Below are 18,816 nucleotides of genomic sequence, written 5' to 3' on the forward strand. Positions count from 1 at the left end.
TACATGTAAATATATATACATATACAGACGTGTGTTCACACACACACACCCCTCTGTGTATAGGTGAGTACACACCACACACACATGCATGCACACATGCACACACACACACAGAAGGCTATGGAGTAGAGAGGAAGACTGAAGCCAGTTCCTACTTGGAAATCCCACCTCCACCAATCACTGGTTATGTGAGTTTGGGCAAATCACTGAACTGTTCTATGCCTCTGTTTCCTCTTTTGCATAATGAGCATAATAATAATGGTACTACTTGGACGGTGGTTTATGAAGATTAAATAAATTAGCATATATAAAATACTAACAACAGTAACACATAAGTGCTATATGAGCATATTGTTATTGTTGTTGCTATTAATATTATTATCTATGTGTAACTCTGTGCGTGTGTATGTATGTATATACACACGTAAATATTGATTTCGTGGGATCTTGGACCACTGAAGCCGCTGCTGCCGTACTTCCATCTCCTTTCCCACTCCGCAGCTTCTGCCCCATCTCTCCTTTTCTCCAATTTGCAGGTTCAGGTTAGCCTTACAGGGATTAAACTCTGTCCCGATTAGAATCTGCAAATCTTCAGACTTGAAGGAGCTCTTCCGCTAGGGAGGCTCCAGTGTGAGTCCCTCTCTATCAGTCCCCAAAGAGCTCCAGGTACTGAAGATTCGCGCTGGTAATTACCTGCATCCCTCAGGGCCTTGAGCTCATCTGCCTGCCTCTCTTCCAGTTTCTGACTGGTGTCTTTTCCTAATCCTTGTTCGGAGTGTGTGCCTGGATCTCTGGACCTCCACTGCTGGGTTCTGATCTCATGACCTTGCTTTGGTTTGGAATCCCAACTGATGATCTTGCTCTGAACTCTTCCCATTTCCTGTCCATTTTTACTGTAGTTCCAATTCTTTTGACCTGTGATATCTATAACCTTGATGACCATTCAACATGGGTGTTCCAGAAAATGTCAACGGTATATATTCTGTCCATTTAACTCTAGTGGTTTGGTACACAAAGTATATTGCCCAGAGAATTTTTGATGAAAGAAAAAAAACTATAAAACCTCATAGTCAAAACATATACTCTTTTTTCTAATCCAGAAAAATCATGGTGTGCCTAACCTTTTAAGTTCCAGTGTTGAAGTGACTGCCAGTCTTAATGGCCAATCTCTCTTTTTTTTTAAGTTTATTTATATTGAGGGGTAGGGAGGGGCAGAGAGTGAGAGGGAGAGAAACAGAATCTCAAGCAGGCTCTGCACTGTCAGCACAGAATCTGACATAGGGATCAAACCCACAAACTGTGAAATCATGACCTGAGCTGAAATCAGGAGTCAGATGCGTAACAGACTGAGCCACCCAGGGGCCCATCCAGCCACCCTGGACCCCGGGGGTCCAGGTTCTACTACTCTATCAGGCAGTAACATATTACCTTGTGGAAGTGGTTGGAAAAAAGACACAGTTCACAAGAGGACTGGCCCAAAAACTTCCTTGCCCCACATTTCAAATAATGGCATAAATGTCACACATTCTTTTCTCATTTTTAAAAAATATTTAGTGTGTGTGTGTGTGTGTGTGTGTACATATTGAAATCATCTGATACTTATTGTCTGAATCCAATGGAGGCAAACTTGACTGTTTTCCTCCATCCCACCTCTGAGTGACCACAAGAGTATTAGCAGCTGTCTCTAATGATGGGCTGTAAATCAAAAAGTGGCTCAATTTCTGCAAAAATCTAAAATCAGTGGTTGGAGCTTGGTTACCCCACCATTTCCCACTGATTCAGACTCTGCTGACAGCTTTTCTGCCTTGCCAGGCATTCAGAGGCAAATTCTTGAAAATATTCCCTCTCAGACAACTGCAAAATTCGCATGTCCACTAGAGCTCTAAATAACAATTATTTCTTGAAATCAACTGTCTTCTGTTGAAAGGAAAAAGCATTATAGCATAATTTAATTGGGGAAGAGAGGAGGGCTGGGACAGAGTAGAAAGGGGAGGGTTATAACCAGAATCCTTTTCTCTTTAGAAATTCCCAGGCAAGCAAACCTCAGGTCCCTCTCTTTTTAGAACTGACTCACCCTAGCAGTTTAGATAAAACTCATTCTTTTCTACCTACTCCCCTTTATTAAAAGAGAAAAAGAGTAGAGTTAGATAGAGAACTGGACTAAGTCATGAGGCATAGATTTAAAAAAATTTTTTTTAATATTTATTTTTGAGAGAGAGAGCAAACATGTGTGAGCAGGGAAGAGGCAGAGAGAGAGTGAGACGGAATCTGAAGCAGGCTCCAGGCTCTGAGCTAGCTGTCAGCATAAAGCCCAATGCAGGGCTCGAACTCACAAACCATGAGATCATGACCTGAGCCCAAGTCAGATGCTTAACCAACTGAGCCAACCAGGCGCCCCTATAAAAACTTTTAAAAAGCACATATATCACAGTATCATATTTGCTTTTTAATAATTTGATAACTGTATTTCAATAGAATTGGTTTCCTTTGGATTCTTATGTATTCTATCTTTTAAACATCTTTATTGAAATATAATTCATATAACATAAAATTCACCCATTTAAAGTGAATAATTCAATGACTTTACTATAGTCACAGAATTATGCAACCATCATCATAATCTGAGTTTAGAGCATTTTCATCATCACAAAAAGAAACCCATACTCATTAGCAATCACTTTCCATTCTCTTCTCCTCCATCCCTCAGCCCTAGACAACCACTAATCTACTTGTATCTTTATAAATTTGCCAATTCCAGACCTTTCATATAAATGGAATCATGCCATGTGTGGTCTTTTGTGACTGGCTTCTTTCACTCAATGTAATGTTTTATTTATTTTTTTAATGTTTTTATTTATTTTTGAGAGAGAGAGAGAGAGACAGCGTGAGCAGGAGTCACAGGATCTGAAGACAGGCTCCAGGCTCTGAGTTGTCAGCATAGAGCGTGATGTAGGGCTCGAACCCACTAACCGTGAGATCATGACCTGAGCTGAAGTTGGACATTTAACCGACTGAGCCACCCAGGTGCCCCTCAATGTAATGTTTTAAAGGTTCATCCAAGTTGTATCTCACACTTCTACTGTCAAGTAATATTCCCATTGCAATGGAGGTACACATTGTGTTTATTCATATTGGTGTAGATTTAGGTTGTTCCAACTTTTTAGCTTTTATGAATAATGCTGCTATGAGCATTCATGTACAAATGGGTGTGGATGGATATTTTCATTTATAATGGGTTTATACCTAGAAGTGGAATTGCTAGATCCTATGATAATTCCACGTTTTACTTACTGAAGAGCTGCCAGACTGTTCTCCAAAGTCGTCGCACTATTGTATACCACGAGCAGTGTTTGCCAGTTCTGATTTCTTACTATCCTCTCCATCTCTTGTTATTGTGTATCTTTTTGATTGTAGCATCCTAGCAGGTATGAAGTGGTATCTCATTGTGGTTTTGATTTGCATTTCCCTAGTGGCTAATAATGCTGAATATATATTTTTTAATTTTAATGTTTATTTTTGAGAGAGAGAGAGAGAGAGAGAGAGAGAGAGAGACCGTGTGAGCAGGGGAGGGGTAGAGAGAGAGGGAGACACAGAATCCAAAACAGGTTCCAGACTCTGAACTGTCAGCACAGAGCCTGACACAGGGCTCAAACTCACAAACCATGAGATCCTGGTCAGAGCTGAAGTTGGACGCTTAACCAACTGAGCCACCTAGGTGCCCCAATGCTGAGTATTTTTTCATGTGGTTATGGGCTATTTGTATATCTTCTTTGAAGAAATATCTCTTCAAATCCTTTGCCCATTCTTTAATTGGGTCATTTGCCCTTAATTATTGAGTGCTAAGAGTTCTTTATATATTCTGAATACAACTCCCCTACCATATATATAATTTTCAAATATTTTCTCCCATTCTATGGATTGCCTTTTCACTGACTTGATAGTATTATTTGCAGCACAGATGTTTTTAATTTTGAAGTAGTACAATTTACCTTTTTTCTTTGTTGCTTGTGCTTTTGATATCATATCTAAGAAACCATTGCCTAGGTAATGATTGCACAACTCTGTGAATACACCAAAAACTATGGAATCATACATTTTATTCATCTATCTATCTATCTATCTATTTATTTAAACTTTAATCAGCTTGACAATAGCCCACAACCCTCAGACCAACTATATTTATTTAAATTTTAGAGAAGGATAGAAAGAGCATGAGCGAAGGAGAGGGGCAGAGGGCAAAAGAGAAAGAGTCCCAAGCAGGCTTATTGTTTAAAAATAAATAAGTGGGCTGGGGTGCCTAGGTGGCTCAGTTTGTTAAGCATCCGACTTTGACTCAGGTCATGATCTCTCAGTTTGTGGGTTCAAACCCCCATTGGGCTCTGTGCTGACAGCTCAGAGCCTGGATTCTGCTTCGGATTCTGTGTCTCCCCCTCTCTCTGCTCCTCCCCAGCTCATGTGCTGTCTCTCAAAAATAAATAAACATTAAAAAAATTTTTATAATAAATAAATAAATAAACAAATAAATAAGTGGGGCTCCTGGCTGGCTCAGTCAAAAGGGTATGTGACTCTTGATATCTGGGGTTGCGAGTTTGAGCCTCACGGTTGGTATAGAGATTCCTAAAAACAACAAAAATTAAAAATCAATAAATCATGTCCTAAAATTAGATCATGATAATAGTTGCACAATTCTGTAAATATACTTAAAACGTATATACTTTAAATGGATGAATTTTATGCTATATGGATTACATTTTAATAAAGCTGTTTTTTTAATGTTTATTTATTCAGTTAGTTTTAGTTCATTCATTTTGAGAGAGACAGCAAGTGAGTGTGAGGGAGGAGGGGCAGAGAGAGAGGAAGAGAGAGAATCTGAAGCAGGCTCTGCGCTGCCAGCACAGAGCCCAATGTGAGGCTCAATGTCACAAACTGTAAAATCATAACCTGAGCTGAAATCAACTGTCTGATACTCAACCCTCTGAATCACCCAGGCACCCCAATGTTTATTTTTGAGAGAGAGCACAGGGGATGACGGGCAGAGCAGGGGAGACAGAGGATCCCAAGCAGCCCAATGCAAGGAGGGACTCGAACTTATGAACTGTGAGATCATGACCTGAGCCAAAGTCAGATGCTTAACTGACTGAGCCACCCAGGCACCCCACTATAAAGCTGTTTTTAAAAAGACATAAGAGGGGCACCTAAGTGGCTCAGTTGGTTAAGCGTTGGACTTCAGCTCAGGTCATGATCTCATAGTTCATGGGTTCAGACCCCTCATGTCGGGCTGTGTTGACAGTTCAGAGCCTGGAGCCTGCTTCAGATTCTGTGTCTCCCTCTCTCGCTGGCCACCCCCCAAGCCTCACTCATGCTCCATCTCTCTCAAAAATAAATAAACATTAAAGAAAAAAGACAGAAGAAACCATTGCTTAATCTACAGTCATACTCATATTTACTAATGTTTTCCTCTAAGAATTATATCATTTTAAGTTCTACATTTGGATTTAGATCCATTTTGAGTTAATATTTTGTTTATGGAATAAGGAAAGAGTGACTTTATGTACTTTATTCCATGCTCTTAAGAACCTTATTTTGAGAGGGAGTCCATAGGCTTCATCAGACTGATGACATGATTTCATGATACAGAAAAAATGAGGAATCTTTACTCTAGAAATTGGACAATACTCTCACTCCTCTGGGCCTCACTTCCCTTCCCTGGGAAGTTCATGGGTAGGACTGGGAAGCCCCTTCCAGTTCTATGGTGCCTTTTATTGTGCAGACATTATGGGTGGAGATCAATGACTCTTTTCTTAAGAAAATACCCATGTCTGGGGCACCCGTGTGGCTCAGTCGGTTAAGCGTCCAACTTCGGCTCAGGTCTCAATCTCACAGTTTGTGGGTTTGAGCCCTGCGTTGGGCTCTGTGCTGACAGAGCGGAGTCTGGAGCCTGCTTCAGATTCTGTGTCTCCCTCTCTCTCTGCCCCTCCCCTGCTCATGCTCTGTTTCTGTCTCAATAATAAATAAACGTAAAAAATAAAAAAAAATTTTTTTAATTAAAAAAAGAAAATACCCATGTCTGTGACACCAGTTGCTTCTAAGTATTTTTTTTTATATATGTACTACTGTCAAGTTAGCTAACATACACTGTATACAGTGTGCTCTTGGTTTTGGGGGTAGATTCCTATAATTCATCGTTTACATACAACAGCCAGTGCTCATCACAAGTGCCCTCCTCAATGCCCCTAAATAATTTTATTTAGGTTTATTTATTTGAGAGAGAGAGAGAGAGAGAGAGAATGAGTGGGGAAGGGGCAGAGAGAGAGGGAGACACAGAATCTGAAGCGGGTTCCAGGCTCTGAGTTGTCAGCGCAGAGCCCTAGGTGGGGCTCGAATTCGTGAGCGGTGAGATCCTGACTGAACTAGAAGGCAGGCTCTTAATCAGACGCTTAACTGACTGAGCCACCCAGGCACTGCTCTAAGTATTTTTTTTTTAAAAGGAAGCCATGGTCTGGCAATCACAGAAGGGCTCAGTCAGAACTTTATTAAGTGTTTTCAGGAGTAGAGGTGACACAATAAGGGAAGGAAATGTTTTCTATTGAAAAGCAGTCAATTGCCTTCAACAAGTTGCCAACAAACTGGGGAAAGATTTTCCTCTGGTTTCAGCTGAATGCCAGCTTTTGGAAGGTAAATAAAGCAAGCTAGATGAAAGGGTAATAGACACCCCCAAATGAGGGAGGGCATTGTTTGTACAAAGGTAGCAGGAGGAGAGAGGCCAAGCATGCAACTGAGCCACTGGCCTAAAGTCATCAAAGGGGAAGAAAAATCAGGAAAATACAATCAAATCTTTACTTTTACAATGATAAAGGTGATTTTTACAATCGTTACTCTGTATTATTTACTTTTTCTTGAATTTTAAACATGGTATAGAGAATGTTATAAATTGGTTGAGTCTCTTTCAAAATTATTCAAATGATTATAAAAAGATCATGTGCACCTTTAAACGGCATTAACATTAAATTCTATAAGCTATTTGATCATTGTCTATATGCATTGTAATTTTTCCTGAGATCTACTCCTATACAATGGAACTACTGATGATAATAATCACAAAAAAGAAAGAAACCATTTACAAAAAGTTCCATTAAATATGGAGTTTAGAAAAAGACTATGGGATATTTGCAGAAGGGCTAGCATATTCTTCTGAGGTTTGTAAACTATCTAGCCTGATGCATAGGCCATGTTAAATTCTCCAAGGTTTTGTGAATTTTGCATGTCATATGCTGACACTCTTTTATATTAACAAGACCCCTTATCAAGGATGGGGTGAAAACCCTAGAGTCTAGCTCAAAAATCCAGGATTTGCAATTTTTCTCTCCCCAGCCCTTTCTCCTCCGGCTTTCTCCTTTTTCCAAGAAGCACTGAAAGTGCAGGGAAGAGGAAGAACATGGGCAGAGCAGCAGTGGGGTCAGGGCTCAAGAGCACTGCCAGCTAGTCAAAGGTCAGCATGGAAGGGACTGTCTGTGAGAGGACGAGGAAGCTGAACTTCTCATCCAGCTCAACTGGATGGCAGCCAATCTCTACCTCCTCCCTGGAAGCTCCCTGGAGCTCTCCACAGCTCTGTGTGGCCCTGCATCGGAACAAAAATACTCTATAGAAACGGGGTCCGGTTTCAACTTTTCAAGTGAACAGACTGAGCCAGGTTTCAGCTGGGGGTCAAGGGACAGAGGACAGAGAGGACCAAACTGGTATTTGCTCTGTCAGAAACTTACAGGCTTATTTGGAAAGACAGAAACTAAATAAAGACTTCTTATTAGCACAGGGCTAGCGTTGTGAAATCTGGTCAAAGGCTTTCACGCAAGGATGCGTTTATAAGTACATATATACATATACATATGTGTGTGTGTGTGTGTGTGTATATATATATATATATATACACATACTCTCATGGTGATAGGGAAAGTGAAGCAAAATGCAATATTCTAATTAGGAAAGAAAGCTATTGTTTTTCATAAATTTGTAACATTTCTCATGCCAAAATTTTTTTTTATTCTAGAATGTGGGGATGGTGTTCCCAAGTTTTTTGCCCCTCTCCTCAAAATAAAAGGGGAAGTAAAAGTCTCTTCACAGAAATAAAAAGCACTTTTTAAAAAAAGGGGCATTAAACCCACATCAGATCACTTATTATAAAACAATCTTCCTCTCTAATTGGGCTTTTCTTCAGATTTTTTTTAAATGTTTTATTTATTTTTGAGAGAGAGAGACGGCTTGACCAGGGGAGGGTCAGAGAGAGAGAGGGAGACATTGAATCTGAAGACAGGCTCCAGGCTCTGAGCTAGCTGTCAGCACAGAGCCTGACACGGGGCTTGAACCCACCAATCGTGAGATCATGACCTGAGCCTAATCTGGCGCCCCTTCTTCAGATTTTCTAAGAAAAATTGACATTGAACTCTATTTGTTAGTTCCTTGTTTGCTTTCATAAATTTTTTTCTAATATTGACATCCTAGGGGGAGTAGTATTTTATTGCTCTGTGAAAATTCAATTGTAATGCAGCAGGTATCAGTCATTAGTAAGGTAGTATGTGTAAAGCTGGAAAACAGACATTTACACCCAGAAATGATGGGCCTTTTTGCTCTTTATGGATTTATGTGATCTGTCTGTATGCTGGAAATGTGTGTTGAATCATAAGTGATACCCTATCTCTCCTGAGGATACAATCTTTCCTAAATGCCTATCTGGTTCACTATTTTTTTCATGGAAGGGAGAATCCTGAGGAGTGGGTCCAACAGGGAGGAATGTAACGCAAGGCAGCCTGAGACAACATAGCTGGATGGAGAGTCCCAGTTTTCATTAACTTAGTTGCAAGGAGACAAGGTCATGGTACGGAAGACAACATCTGTGGGCCAGGCAAATGCAGAGAGGTAAGTGGTGAAGCTGAGATCAGGTGAGGGAAGATCTGAACAGAGTGAGCTGGGTGCACAGGGTCCAGGGAAGTGTTTTAGTTCCGCAGCCACAGATGGGAAGCCACGCCCAGTGCCCCTGTTTTGTTTCCACTGTGGAGAGACGTCCTATTGCTGGGGGTAGACCGGCAGCCCTCCGGGCTAAACACTGAAAAATCTATTTTTATTCACTCTTTTAAATACTTTATTTTCATCTCAGTGCTGTATAGTTTTTTATCCTTTCATGCTTCCTTCCATGGGTTCCTGTTTTTAAACTCCACTCTCCACTTGCCTGGGTGGCTCAGTCAGTTAAGCATCCAGCTCCTGATTTCAGCTTAGGTCATGATCTCACAGTTTGTGGGTTTAAGCCCCACCTCAGGCTCCTCACTGACAGTGCAGAGCCTGCTTGAGATTCTCGCCCCCCCACTACACCCAACCTCTCTCTCTCTGCCCCTCTCCTGTTCACACACTCTCAACTCAAAATAAATAAAGAAATTAAAAAAAAAAAACATTTAAACTCCAGTCTCTAGAGCTCTAGGTTCCTTTGCATTATTTGGTTTGGTTTTGTTTTCTTTAAGAGCTTTGTGAAATCTAGCACTTTTACCTTTTTTTCCCCTCTTTTTCACATAGTCTGACCTGGAAACCAGGACTTTATGTTGGCCTAGATTTCTCAGGTCTCTAATCAACTCTGCGGAAAGTGAAACAGCTTGGCAACAGATATAATAATAATGATTAAAAATAATAGGGAGCACAGAACTAAGAAATGAAATTCAAAAATACGAAGGAATGTGATAAAGAGTCATAGGCTTTCATGCAAAAATATCTATTCTGACCAAGTTAGAAGCACCCTTACAAATCAGTTAAAATCGCCTCCTGTCTATGTGGATTTCTGCCTTGGAGTGTGAAGTCTGCTTTGCATATTCCCTTCTGGTGAAATTCCCATATACACACAAACCTTTGGAAACCCACGATGAAAACAATGGCTGCCACCAGTAAGATTTCCAAGGGCAAATCTTTTGAAACATAGAGTAGGTTCTTCTGGCACAACTTCTTCAAAGAAGTTCTCACTTAAATCCATGCGTGGTCATTTTATATCTCCCATTTATGCATTTCTTGATGGCTGAACCTAAGTCTTGTCAGCGAATTATTTAAAAAAAAATACTTTTTAAAGTTCCCCACGCCCTAAACAGCAGGACTGCTGTGTGTACACACATGCTCTGGAAAGGTACAAGTCAGGTATTGGGTGTAGGCACAGGACAAACCGCATGGTCTGCCTTGGCAGCCCTGTCCTCACCTGCAAGCTGCCCACACACACTCCCTTCCAAACGGTGCCCTTCTGATGCCAACTGGCTAGCAGAGCTACTCAGGGAGGAAGTCTATGGGAGGGGCAAGGGGGAAGGTGATGCAGATAAATATTTTATAAACTAAACTTTAAGCTTAAAACTTGATTTACTCTTTCAACCCAATTGACCCTGGAAGTCCCGTCTCTTAAAAACCTTGGGCATTGAAGAGTTAAAGGGGTATGGAAGCCGGTGTAGCCTGGGGCTGTCATCCAAGGGCAGCAGAAAAGGCAGCAGGAAGGGTCTGGTTCTGGCTAGGCTACAGACGGGCCATCTGGATGCAGGGAAAGCCTAGAATGCCAGAAAGAGCTTTTCTTTTTGGTGTTAGGCTTCATTAAGTTCAGCCTGGGGAGTGTCTTTTCGGTTTAAGACCCAAACTGAGAGTCTTCTTTGAATAGGGATTTGATGTTTTGAATTTTATGAAGCAAACACCCACTACATATATCCTTTTGGTAAGGGAGGTCACAAAAAGCAATGTATACAATTAAGCATATTTTTTAAAGGATGTAGACCAGACTCACTAGGTGTAAACATACACAGAAACTATGTGTAGTCTTTAAATAATTTTAGGAATATTAAATTCAGGAATAGATAGACTGGAATTGCTTTTAGATCTTTAGAATTATTTTTTCTCTTCATTTTTGTTTTATATTTAATTATATTGCAGTTGGCATAAAGTTGGCATGGGCCAGTTATAATTCCTTCCACAGGAAATTTTCTTTAGTAAAACTGAAGAAAGAAAAGAAATGCCACCGGGAAATTATAGCCACTTCCTACTCTATATCACTCATGAGCATACACTCTCTTTGGAAACCACCCTCATTCAAAGATACGATCTATTTTCCCCTAGCTATAGCAGTCTGCATTGGATTTGTATGTGTTATTCTTAACAATTAAAGGAAAGGGTGAATGTAAATTCACTTGGACAAAACAAAACAGGAAAGAGAATATTATCCTTGAGAGAATTCTTACCTTGAGGAAGAGAAAATGCACGTATCGTTCTGGGGCGGGGGCAGATTTTTTTCTCCCCAAGGCATTAATTGCCACCTAGCAGTAAAGAACGGAATTGCACACTAACTTTGGACTTCAATTTTAGAAAACGTCGGTTTTAAAGGGCACATTACCTGTTGTTTTTTTTAAGATTAATTTTTTTTTTAGTGATCTCTATACCCAACATGGAGCTTGAACCCACAATCCTGAGATCAAGAGTCGCACACTCCGTGGACTGAGCCAGCCAGGCACCTCTAGCAGGCACATTATTTTTATCATGACCAATAGTTAAAGAATTATTAGCCTACTGATAGATTAGGGTTTGAATACAACAAATGAGAAATTTTGGCTTATTTATAAGAATGCTCTTTCCACTATAAAATGTCTCAGTATTTTTGTTTCTCAATTTACCCTTGCCACCTCAGCAACAGGCCAAAGGAAATGAAATGCTGAAGTCACCCTGACAGTAAAAAATGCTGGCGTTGGCTTATTAAAGGAAGAAATGTGTGTTTTTAATACAGAAAGTGGTTTCCCAAATAATCTCGGGTTGGATTTCTATTAAAAAACAAGATCAGAATAGATTTTATTTTGCTAAGACAATAAGAGGTCATTTATTTTGAAAATTAGAAAATATCTTCTTATACTGGATGAAATGATTTCCAAACCAAATGATTATTCAAATCTGCAGAAGAAGGACATCCTTATTTCAAAGTTTACCAGCCACATGTTTACTTTTATAGCACTCACCCATACTGAATGCCAAAACTTTAAGGGAGAGTATCTATTATTATGCTTCATAGATCTTGGCAGCTAAGTAAAAATAACTTCTTGGGGCACCTGGGTGGCTCAGTCAGTTAAGCATCCAACTCTTGATTTCAACTCAGGTTGGGGGATCAAGCCACACAACAGGCTCTGTACTGAGCATGGAGCCTGCTTAAGATTGTCTTTCTCCCTCTGCCCCTCTTCCCAGCGGGAGTTCGCTCTCTCACTAAAAAAACAAAACAAAACAAATCTTCTTTCTCCAAAGACATCCAGATGGGAAACAGACACATGAAAAGAAGCTCAATATCACTCACCATCAGGGAAATATAAATCAAAACCACTATAAGATATCACCTCACACCTGTCAGAATGGCTAAAATAAAAAACACAAGAAACAACAAGTGTTGGGAAGGATATGAAGAAAAAGGAAGTCTTGTACATTGTTGATGGGAATGCAAACTGGTGCAGCCACTGTGGAAAATAGTATGGAGGTTCCTGAAAAAACTAAACATAGAACTACCCTATACTCCAGTAATTGCACAACTGAGTATATACCCAAAAAATACAAAAACACTAATTCAAAGAGATACACACATCCCTATGTCTATTGCAGCATTATTTACTATAGCAAAACTATGGAAATGCCAAGTATCCATCCATTCATGAATGGATAAAGAATAAAGTAATGGAATATTATTCAGCCATCAAAAAGAATGAACTCTTGCCATTTGCAACAACATTGATGGAGCTAGAGAGTATAATGCAAAGCGAAATAAGTGAGTTAAAGAAAGACAAATACCATATGATCTCACTCATATGTGGAATTAATAAAACAAAACAAATGACCAAAGGCGGGGGGTGGGGGGAGAGACAAACCAAGAAATAGACTCTTTTTTTTTTTTTAACCTAAGCTTCATGCCAAAATCGTACTTGAATTCACAATCCTGAGATCAAAGTTGCATGCTCTACTGACTGAGACAGCCAGGTGCCCCCCGCCCCCAAGAAACAAACTCTTTTTTTAAGAGGCTTCAAATGCAATGCAGAGCCCAATATGTGACTTGAACACATGACCCTGAGATCAAGACCTGAGCTGAGATCAAGAGTCAGACATTTAACCGACTGAGCCACCCAGGCACCCTGAAACAGACTCTTAATTATAGAAAGCAAACTGATGGTCACTAGATGGGTAAAGTAGGTGATGGGATTAGGAGTGTACTTCTCATGATGAAAAATAAATAACATAACTAAAAATTTTCAAAAGGGATTCAAGCAAAATTAAATATTTAGAAGGACTTCAAAAGCTAACAAGTTGGAAAAAAGGCTCCTGGTGTAAAGGGTAACTTATTTAAGATATTACATATGGGTGAGTGAGTAGCTCACTGGACACGTCCACTTTGCCACTTTTCACCTAGCTAAATAATGGGCATTGCTACTGTACTGAGTCTATGAGTATATCACCACCAAAGCAACCAGCAACATTTTGGAAGATAAATGCCGGTTTTAAAACAAAACAAAAAAAAAAACAGCTAATATTTTATTGAGTAGTTACCATGTGCCAGACAGTGTGTTAAACACTTTCAATGAAAAATTCACTTAGTCATCACAATGATCATAAAAGATACTAGTTAAATTATATCTATTTTACAGGTGTAAGCAACAACAACAAAACAAAGGTTCAGAAAGGTGAAATAAGGCATTGCAGGTCTCAGAATTTATAAGTAGCTCAGCTCAAATATAAACCCAGCTCTGTCTTAATATTGGACTGCCCCACTGTTCAATTCTTGGAATTTTTCTCTATTCTTCAGTCTGTGTCTCTAAATAACTTCCCTATGATGATGACTCCCAATTTTACTTTGTTTTTTCAATTTTATTTTTAAGTGATCTCTGTACCCAACATAGCGCTCAAATTCACAACCCCAAGTTGGTATGCTCCACCAACTGAGCCAGCCAGGTGCCCTGATGACTCCCAATTTTAGATCTCCAGCCTCTATCTTGCCACTGAACTCCAACTCATATGCCAACAAATTATGCCTTAACTCCACTAGGATGTCTAACAGACATCTCAAAGTTGAAATATTACAAAATAATATCATCATCTTTCCCCTCAAAATCTGCTCCTCCTAACTTTCCTTTGTTGCAGTTCCCTGCAACTCCATTCTTCCATTTGTTCAGGCCAATAAGGGTAGCCATTTTGAAACTTCTCTTCCTCTTACATGCCACATTCAACCCATTAGCAAAATGTACTGTAGGGTCCACCTTCTAAATACATGCAGAATCCAACTAATTCCTACCATGTGAGAATTACAATCTCGGTCCCCAAGTCATTGTCATCTCTCACTTGGATTACTATATGAGCCTTCATCTTGTTAGTCAGCTTGGTCTCCTATAGCCTGTTCTCAACACAAGGGTCAGGAGACATTTCTTAAATGTCAGTCATGACATTTTTCTGTTCAAAACCCTCTCATAGCTAGCTATCTCTCTCAGAGTCAAAGTCTTTACTGTAGCCTGAAAGCCCTATATTACCTGTAACCCCTGTGCCATTTCCTCTCTGATTTCGTCTCATTATATTATTCCTCTGGAAGTTTGGTCTGTTTACTGAGGTATTCTCAGTATCTTAGTGATAATGTTTAGCATATAGTAAGATCAACAAATACTTATTGAATGAATGAAAAATACCTGACTCCAGAAATTTTCCTTTTCATCATTCCCTTCTACGAGTTTATTGGTGGCTCTGTGAGTTGAAGGTGGTTGGCTGGACTCTTTAGAGCAGCTTTTATATCAAAGCCTCACTTATGGACCAACAGAAGAGACGTTTGGTCTCTTGGGGTATTAATGGTTTTCAGTTCCTTTAAAGGTGATTTGGGGACTTCGCTCAGGGCACACCTTGACTGTTAAGCAATAGTTGCAAATTTGATCAATAAGGGTATTTAGTAGAAAGAATAGACAAAAAATGCAGTACTATGTCTCCAATTTAAAGGCCATTGTTTGTTAGTTCAGGATTTTTTAGAATTAAATTAAAATAAAGTCTAATAAGAGCCAAGTTGAAATTTTCCCATGGACATGTAACTTTCATTGTTACTCAATTATTTACATGATATTCTGTAATAATTGCTTCATTTCTGGAAAAAAAATTTCTAAACAACTCAAGTTGCCAATGGCTTTTGTACAGGACTCACTTTTGGTAATACTGAGGGAGGTAAATTATATTATGGAGTTTAGATAAAACTTTAAATTGTTAGTCTTCCAAATGATGTCCATTAGTTCTAATTGCTCTTTTCCAAGCTCTAGTTATTACCAGAATACAACCATAGCTTCTGAATAATGAGAAAAAATAAAAATGAAAAAAAGTAGTAGTAGATACAGATAAGGCTGAGTTTTGAGTAAGCTATCTAAAGGCTATGAAATGTCAATTAAATAAATTGTGGTACATTCATATGATGAAGGATCTTACTGTTATGCAGGCATTTAAAATCCTATGACATGAGGGGTGCCTGGGTGGCTTGGTCAGTTGAGCACCCACTTGTTGATTTTGGCTTAGGTCCTGATCCCAGGGTCATGGGAGCGAGTCCTACATTGGGCTCTGCGCTGGGCATAGAGCCTGCTTGAGAATCTCTCTCTTTCTCTCAAATAGTAAAATAAAAATTAGAAATTAAAAAAGCATGTGACATGAAATGTTTATGGTATAATGTTTAAATTAAAAAGCAGGTTAAAAATAAGCATTTATAATTTGATATAAATTTCTGTTGTAGGTTATTTTGTTGACATATTAATTCTATGTGTTCTCCTATTCCCCTGTCCTTCGCCCCCATTCAAGCAGGTATCCAGACCCTCATATTTTGTAAGGCAAAAGTTGCTTAGAAAAACATAGGCTCTTGTTGTCTGTTGAAATAAGGAGAAAAAAAAAAAAAGACAGGAATGCCTTTGAAGGTGAGGTGGAAGACAGATTCCTCAAGACTTAGAAGTCTGAAGCCCGAATGTTGAGTGAGCAGCTAAGTCTTCCGTCTTACTCTGTGACAGAGCCCAGGATGGTGGCAAAACCTCAAAGAGGAAGGCTGCACCTGGGTGCTTGGGCTGCCAGATTCACTCATTTGATTCCAGATTCCTGAGTTCCAAGGGTGGTAAAGGAATATCAGAGTCATCAGACCTGAAGGGAAGATGGCATAAAAGGGAAGCTCAGCAGTAAATCAATGTGGACAGACAACTAAATAATTTCCAGGTATTTCCATGATAATTAAGACCCTAGAAACTTTGTACAATCCTAGGTGGAGAGGAGATACTCTGTAACTGAGACGGACTTACCCACCAGCATGGCAGGACAGGAGCTCAGGGTTAGATTCAGGTTGATCTGAAGAAATGCAGTATTTACTTCTGTGGAATAAGAGAGCCATACCTACAATAGGCATATGTATATACAATGTATTACATATTATAAATATTAGAAAATACATCCTCAGTATAACTTTTCTCCTTTCTTTAGATATATATTATCAAAGGGGGAAAATCGCTAAAATTTTAATAGGGATTTTTCTCCATCTAGAGGATAATTTTTCCATACTGTTTGTGTTTGCAACCATTTAAACAAGTGCATATTCCTTTTATTATGGGGGGGAATTACAAAACAAACTGTAATCTGATGTTTTTCTTGTATATTTGAGCAAGTGAAAAACAGAGAAAGGTATATGTCATAATCTTGGGTTCTATTTCAGCTGTTTCAGACCTACTAGTATTAACATTCTTAGGGGTATAATACAAACTCAACTTCAGGAAAACAGGTTTGTTTCACATTTTAAAAAAAAAGTATCATATAACTCCTGCACCCTGTAAAATTTTTTAAATTTTTTAATGTTTATTTATTGTTAAGAGAGAGAGAGGCAGACTGCAAGTGGGGGAGAGGCAGAGAGCGAGGCAGACACAGAATCCAAAGCAGGCTCCAGGCTGTGAGCTGTTAGCACAGTCTGTGAGATCATGACCTGACCCAACCCTAACTGACCTAACACGACCTAACCCTAATTGACTGAGCCACCCAGGCGCCCCTACCCTGCAAAATTTTTAAATGTTATGGAATCAGTCAGGGTCCCAGCAGGAAACAGATGGCACATTCAAAAGGCATAACTGAAGAGAGCATGACCAGAATGTGGGCAGTGACACAGCAAGAGATGATATGGTACCACTGCTGACTTGTGGCCAAGAGGGAGGGAGGGTAGGGGATTAATAAATGTCCTGATCACTTTCTCCCACTGCCTTCTGAAATCCTGCTAGTGTCCTCCATTGAGTTGGGCTCAACCAGAAGCCAGGAGAGAAGGGATGCTGAGATCTATGGGGCAATGGAGACTATCTAGCCCAGTGACATCAGGGTGCAAGCAATCCTACAATTTTGTTATAAATATTTCCAAATTTATGACTTAACAGGTATAAAATAAGTAAGTCACACAGATGAAAAGTACAGCATAGAGTACATAGTCAGTAATACTGTAATTAACTCTACAGTGACAGGTGTTGACTATGCTCACCGTGGTGAGCATTTTGTAATGTCAAATCATTACATTGTACACCTGAAACATCTGGCTTCAGCTCAGGTCATGATCTCATGGTTCGTGGGTTCGAGCCCCACATCAGGCTCTGTGCTGACCGCTGGCTCAGAGCCTGGAGGCTGCTTCAGATTCTGTATCTCCCTCTCTCTCTCTCTGATCATCCCCTGCTCATGCTGTCTTTCTCTCTCTCAAAAATAAATAAAACATTAGAAAAAATTTAATTATAAAAAAAATAAAGTGAGACTCTTTCTATCTCACTTTTGAGGATGGTTCTAAGAAAGTAAATTATTCCCACACTCCACAGTAAAGTGGAAGTAGAAATGAAAAAAAGGGGGGGCTGCTTTTGCACCTCTTACCTGTCTGTCCACTTTTAAGTCAGAAAATGGGTTGAAGTTTAGAAGATTATGAAAGGCCTTTTAATGTGCAGTGTGTTGACATTGGTTTTTCCTCGCCTCATGCTCAGGGAGAGAGGCTTTAATGGAACTTTGATATATGACCCTTAGAGCTGGGTGTCACGGGAGTCACAATGGATTAGTGTCAGGATCATAGTTGAGGAATCCATTCATTTAATACTTCAATAGCATGTAGTAAGTAGAGGTACTATACTGTGACTACAGCAGTTAATGAAATAGATGAAAAGCCCCTGCCTCCATGGAGCCAACATTCTAGTGGGATGTGGACAAGCAAAGATGGCTGGCTAACTGCAAAGATGAGTTTTGAGTTTGGTCAAAGCCTAAACTCCCAGAGGCGTGAGGCAAAGCCATTCTGCGGATATCTGGGGCAGATAAGGGCTCCCGAAGAAAGTCAAGTGGAAGAGTAAAGAGACCTCCACAGAAAGAAGCTGGAGGCATATAGCACAGATGCCAGCAACTGACACTGAGCTGATTGCCAGATGACATATTTACCTAAGTGCAAGAGATTGCCTGTATTTGCTCACTGGGGTAAGGTGACCATGGAGGTGTTTCCAAATGCATAAAGTTACCAGTGTTGAGTGTCAACACCTGTTAAACTCAGAGAGCATCAACCCTTAACTGCAGAACTGTATTAAGTATGTTAAGAACTCTCTTGCCCTTCGTTATGTTGCAGCTTGGGAGAATTTAGGTAACCTAGCTGGTGGTGGTAATGGAAAGAGGTATTAGAAGAGAAATTTTAGGTAGGAATACAGAAAGGAAGTCAAGCACTGCCGTTTTGTCATGATAGGCTCAAGCTGGGGGAGGGATGAGGCTTCACTCCTAAAGTTTTTATTATTTTTAAAAATATATTTA

This window comes from Suricata suricatta, chromosome 11 (genome assembly GCF_006229205.1).
Source record: "Suricata suricatta isolate VVHF042 chromosome 11, meerkat_22Aug2017_6uvM2_HiC, whole genome shotgun sequence".
Classification (NCBI taxonomy): domain Eukaryota; kingdom Metazoa; phylum Chordata; class Mammalia; order Carnivora; family Herpestidae; genus Suricata; species Suricata suricatta.